Source organism: Podarcis bocagei (genome assembly GCF_964188305.1).
Source record: "Podarcis bocagei genome assembly, chromosome: 17".
NCBI classification, from domain to species: Eukaryota; Metazoa; Chordata; class Lepidosauria; order Squamata; family Lacertidae; genus Podarcis; species Podarcis bocagei.
The window spans coordinates 25261668-25268125 of record NC_138143.1 but is presented as its reverse complement, the minus strand read 5'-3'; positions in this window follow the sequence as shown (position 1 = coordinate 25268125).

Below are 6458 nucleotides of genomic sequence, written 5' to 3'. Positions count from 1 at the left end.
AAATCATACCCAAACGGAAGTTTCACAGGTGTTTGCAACCAAACAGCAAAAAGAGAATTGGTGGCTCATGTCCTCCTGGCTTGCACTCTATATAAAGATTTGAGGAGTGAGGTTATCACCCCTCTATCATTGTCCATTCCGGGTCGCCCAGCCACTGTTACAGTGGCCTTTCTCTGGGCAGATCAAGATGAGCAGGTGACAGTAAAGGTTGCAAGGTTTTTAGCCAGGGCAATTAGAATAAGATCCATTATTTGACTATTGAGCCAAACCCCCAAAATGTGTTTTACATAATTGACTTTTTACCTTTATCCTCTGTATACTGCATTTTGCTTGTTTTATTGATATGGCTGGTGGCTGATGCAAATAAAGATTTCATTCATTCAAAAGCAAAAAGAGAGGATGTGTTTCCCCTTCTAGGGGGTCTTCATTAAACAGAAGCGGGGTTACTTCTTTTTGACTCCTAGAACAACAGTAGGGGTGCTTCTTATGCATTCTATGGACTCTCAATATAAATCACTCCAACTCAATATTTCCCAAACTTGATTCTCCAGCTGTTTTTGGACTACAATCTCCATAATCTCTGACTGCTGCTCCTGCTAGCTAGGGATGATGGGAGTTGTAGCCTCTTGGGCTTGTTGATCGGAAGGTCGGCAGTTGGAATCTCTGTGATGGGGTGAGCTCCCCTAGCTCTGTCCCAGCTCCTGCCAACCTAGCAGTTCTAGCAGTTCGAAATCACACCAGTGCAAGTAGATAAATAGGTACCGCTACTGCAGGAAGGTAAACGGCATTTCTGTGTGCTCTGGTTTCTGTCATGGTGTCCCGTTGCTCCAGAAGCGCTTTAGTCATGCTGGCCACATGACCCGGACAACTGTCTGTGGACAAACACTGTCTCCCTTGGCCTGAAAACAAGATGAGGGCTGCAACCCCATAGTCACCTTTGACTGGGCTTAGCCATACAGGGGTCCTTTGCCTTTACCTTTTTACCTGATGAATTAATAAGTTGGCATATGATTTGTGGGATATTGAGGACATGAACACCCATGTCTAAGTTCCATTTAAGTATCCAACAATGAAGGAATATAGAGTATAGAATCTAATCAAAACAAACAGAACTCCATATAGATAGAAAGGAACTATAAGGTGCAGTGAATGTCCCAATGCAATTAGGACCATACCCGGGTGTCTCATCAATCTGAGTCCTTTATGTACACAGTCTTATCTACAAGATTTACTCCATAGTTGAACTCTTGAACTCTTGATGTCAGTTATTCTGAATAGCAATTTTCAAGACTGCATATATGTATGTATACAGTATATTTAAGTTCCATTTAAGCCATTAGTTAATCACAACTTCAAGTTTCGTAGCTTACAGTGGGACACGATCACAACTAACTTCAGTACGACTGGGAGCAATAAGTAAACTTCCTGCACTTATGAATATTGGACCTGGCAAGATGTGTCACTGTTGCTACTGCCTAAAAGTGATCTTCTAACTAGAAAATACAATACGTGGGGCTTTTTGACAGCACACATGCTTATTGTTAAACAGACATAACCCAGATCCCAAGCATGGGGATGAATAATAGAGAGGGAGACCACCCATCAAAAGGATTTAGTTACAGGATATATGTGAATGTTGATTATGTCCGGCAGATTTAACACGTTAAAACGTTTTCGCAGCTCTGATGAGAAAGCTAGTCCACAAAATGCAGCAGTAAAACAGGAAGAGAGCATGTAGCATGCAGAAATAATGTATTGATTTTCATAAATGTCAGAGCTGCTTAGATCCTAGCTCACAGAGGATCACGCTAGCCAGCGGTCATTAAGTAAAAGTCTTTATTGAGTTACAGTTTCCATTCTCAAGCTGCTGCGTGCAACTCTACGTCTAATGGCTAGATCGGCGAAGCTCCGTCTGAGTCTCCGCCCCTTGTGCACCAACTTAATATCCTAGCCCTGCTCCACCTTTTCCGCCTGACTGTTCTCCTCTGGGTCCCTCTGCCCCCCGGGGTCTCTTCCTTCCGGGATTCTTCTGACGCCGACCCCCCGGAACTCCCTGTCTCCTTGCGCCGGGCTTTAGGACCTGGCTCCCTTTCCTGGCTGCCTACTGCGTCACTTTCCTGTGCATTTGAACTTGGCGCGCGCGCCCAACCTTCCACTTTCCGTCTGACCGTTTCTTCGCTCCCCGATGGAGGTGTGGCCACTCCTGACTCGTGCCCTCCCCCCTGTTGCGAGCTGCCAGCGCTTGATCTCTGGCGCTCTTCCTCTTCCCTGCTCTCTGGCTGTGACGCTGGTCCCGATTTCCAACTGCTCTCCTCTGAGTCCCCTCTGGCTCTATCTTCCTGGGGTGTCCCCCTAGGCTCCCTCCTTGCCCTGGCCACTGGTGCTCCTTTCTGTGAATCTTCTGATTCACTGGAAAGACTCGGAGATCTCGGGTCGTCGTCATCACTCATCTTTTCTTCTGCCTCCTCCCCCTCGCTCTCTGTTTCCTCCCTTGCCCTTGCCTCTGCTCCTGAACCCCTGACATCCATCCCCCCCTCGAAGCCCCCCGTTCCCCCCTCCCCTCCTTCCGGTGCGGGAACTGGGTGCTGCTGTGTCAGAGGGACGAACGTCGGATACAGTTCGCTTCCCGTGGCGGGCCTCCATCTGAAGTCTTCCGGTTCTTCCTCCCTGCTCTCGTCGACGACGGTCACCTCCGCTTCCATCTCTGTGCCGCCGTGCTCGAAACCAGGGTCGTCCCCGAAAACGTCCATGTCCGTCTCTCCCTCACTTCCTCCTGGCGGCGTTGCTCGTCCTGGACCTTCCAGCCACTTCCTGCGCCACTGCTCCTCAGGTCTATCGTCCCACCAATACGAGGGTTCTGAGGCAGATCCCGAGGGTGACCCCTCCGGGGAACGGGCGTCTCGTATCGGGTCCTCGTCCGAGTCGAACCCCCGGAACGTGCTGGCAGAAAGCGTGGGCGTGAAAAGCCAGTCGTCGAAAAAGTCTGCTGGCATTGGTCTATGCGGGAAGAGGGCATGAAACTCGTCTTTGAGCAGAGGTTCGTCCAAGGCGTAGCCCGGCACCCAGCTGTTCGCACTGGCCGGGGTGCCCTCCTTGGCGAGAAGGTATTCTACCCCTTCTTCCCCCCATCTGGAGTCCAAAATCTCCGTGACTTCGTTGATGCGTTCCTCCTGTGCCACTCCCGCGTGCCCGGTTCCTTCTCTGAGCGGACTCGGTGCCGTTCCGGGTTCCTGAAACCTGTGCGGTGCCTTGTGGAACACCGGATGCATTCTGGAACCTTCCGGAAGCGCCAGCCTGAAAGCCACCGGGTTGACCTGCTCTTCGACTTGGTAGGGCCCCAGTTGCTTATGCCCCAGCTTCTTCTTGGCCAACGACCTGGCCGGCACTGCGTGGGCTGCTAACCAGACCCAGTCTCCCACATGGATCTCTTCGCCAACCCTTCTGTGTTTGTCCGCTTGCACCTTGTATGCATGTTTGGCCAGCTCCAGATGCCGCCGTAGCTGATCGTGGACCTCCTGCAACTCCGACGCGAACGCATCTGCTGTCTGCGGCTCCCCCTCCCCCATCCTTTCCAGTCCCGGGAAGGTTCTGGGGTGCCTCCCGTTGTTGGCGAAGAACGGCGTGACCCCCGTGGACACGTGCTTCGTGTTGTTGTAGGCAAACTCGGCGAGCGGCAGGTAATCCACCCACGTCGCAGGCTGTTGATTCGCATAACATCTCAGGTACTGCTGCATGATGGCATTGACCCGCTCCGCCTGCCCGTTGGTCTGCGGGTGTCTCGCCGACGCCAGGTTGATCTTGACGTTCAGGAAGCCCATCAACTTCTGCCAGAAATTCGAGATGAACTGTCGCCCCCGGTCGGACAGAATAGACCGTGGCAGACCGTGAACCTTGAACACGTGGTCTATGAACAGTTTGGCGGTTTGCTCCGCCGTGGCCACCTTGGCACACGGAATGAAATGTGCCATCTTGGAGAACAAGTCCACCACCACCAGCACGGCCGTCTTGCCCCTCGAGCTGGGCAGATCCGTGACAAAGTCCAGGGCCACTCTCTCCCATGGTTCGACCGGAGTTTGCAGCGGTTCCAACAGTCCGGCCGGCGGTTTGTGCACCGGTTTGGCCCTCTGGCAGGTGTCACACCTCGCCACGTAGTCCGCGACCTCCCCTCTCATTCCGGGCCACCAGAAGTCCCTGGCGACTAATTCCACCGTCTTCTCCTTGCCAAAGTGCCCGGCAGTGGGCGCGTCGTGCAGCTGCTGCAGTACCTTGGCGCGAAGTTCGTCTCCCGGCACGTAGATGGCCCCTTTACGAATGAGCAATCCATCTCTCAGCTGGAACTCGTCGGTCGCTGCCGTGCCCCTGTGCACCTCTGCCATCTTTGCTTGCGCGAAGGAGTCATCCTGCAACGCTCGTCGCACCGCCTCCAGGTCCACTGTTGCCGCAGCGCACGCCCACACTGTTGGTGCGAAGATGTGCATGGCGGCCGCTGGCTTGGCGTCCTCCAGATATTGTGGCTTACGAGAGAGAGCGTCTGCCATGATGTTGGTGTCCCCCGGGACATACTCTATTCGGAAGTTGAAGTTCGCAAAGAACTCAGCCCAACGTATCTGCCTTTGGTTCAGGAACTGTGCCGTGCGCCAGTGCTCCAGATTCTTGTGGTCCGTGCAGACCTGCACCGTGTGCTTGGCGCCGATCAGGAAGTGCCTCCATGCTTTGAATGCTGCATGAATGGCCAGCAACTCCCTGTCCCAGATGGTGTAGTTCTGTTCGGACTTGCTGAGCTTCCTTGAGTAAAACGCTCCCGGCCTCCAAACCCCCTGCGGGTCTTTCTGCAGCAGGACTGCTCCCACGGCTCTGTCCGAGGCGTCTGTCTCCACCCTCATCGGCCTGCTGGGGTCGACATGCAGCAGCTGCTCTTCCGACGCGAAGAGACGCTTGAGTGCCTGAAAGGACTGCTCCGCCTGCTCTGTCCAGATGAACTTCTTTTTCTTGGAGCTAAGCGTGTCCGTGATGGCCGCTGTCTGCATAGCGAAGCCTTTGATAAAAGCCTTGCGATAGAAGTTCGCGAAGCCGACAAACCGTTGGACCTCCTTCCAGTTGCGTGGGCTCTTCCAGTCCAACACCGCTCGAACCTTGGCGCTGTCCATGGCGAGCCCCTTGTCAGACAACTTGTAGCCCAGAAAATCCACCTCCGTCACGTCGAATTGGCACTTCTCCAGCTTGGCGTAGAGCCTATGCTGCTGTAGCCTGCTTAGCACTTCTTTGACGTGTCTGTCATGCTCCTGCTGCGATTCCGAAAAGATCAGGATGTCATCTAAGAAACAGACGCACGTCTTGTAGAGGAGCCCCGCCAACACGTGATGCATGAACGCTTGAAAAACGTGGGAGCCATTTTGCAATCCAAAAGGCATAACTCTATATTCGTAGGTGCCCAGAGGCGTGAACATGGCTGTCTTCCACTCATCTCCTTCCCGCATGCGAATGAGGTTGTATGCCCCTCGCAGGTCTAACTTGGTGAACACGCTGCCCTTCCGTACCTTTGCGAGGAGGTCGTCGATTCGGGGCATGGGGAAGTCCGATGGCTTGGTCACACTGTTTAAGATCCACCACCAGTCTTTTTTGGGGCGTGTCCCGCTTCTTAACAAAGAATACAGGACTGCCCCCCGCTGCCTTGGACTCCCGGATGAAACCGCGCTCCAAATTATGATCTATGAACTCTTTGAGTTCCTGCAGTTCGTCCTCAGACATGGAATACAGCTTCCCTTTAGGCAGCGCCGCCCCCGGCAGCAGGTCAATTTTGCAGTCATATGGTCTGTGGGGGGGTAGCCTGTCTGCCTCCTTCTCGCAGAAAACCTCCAAAAATTCTGCGTACTTGTGGGGAATCGCTTGCAGCGTGCCTAGCAGCAGCTGTGACTCCTCTTCCTCTCCTTCCTGCCGGGGCACGATGCAGTGTTCAGCACAAAAGGAAGAGCCGAAGGTCAGCTGCCTCTGGTACCAAGCCAGCGTTGGGCTGTGCTTGTCCAGCCAACTCATGCCCAATACAATGGGCGTGTCCGATAGTTGAGTGATGTTGAAGCTGATGATTTCCCTGTGATTCCCAAGGCGCATCATCATTGGTGGCGTCTGCTTCACCACTTGCCCCCCTAGCAGCTCTCTGCCATCCACCGTGACCACCTGCAGGGGCAGCGTGGCCGGCAGCAACTGTATAGCGTGCCGGTCTACAAAGTCCTGCCCTATAAAGTCCGCATTGCTTCCCGAGTCAATGGTGAGCGGCACGTCCATGGTGATTCCATTGGGCAGCTGGAGCGATGCGGTGAGCCTCACTACTGGTTTGGGCGGGAGGGGGTCCATGGGCTGTGAAATCTCCGGGGACTTCTTCACTGATACGTCTGGCTGGGCCCCAGTGCCTCTTCCTCCAGCCAGACATCGTCGTTTCCCTGCTGTGGTCCTCCTTGTTG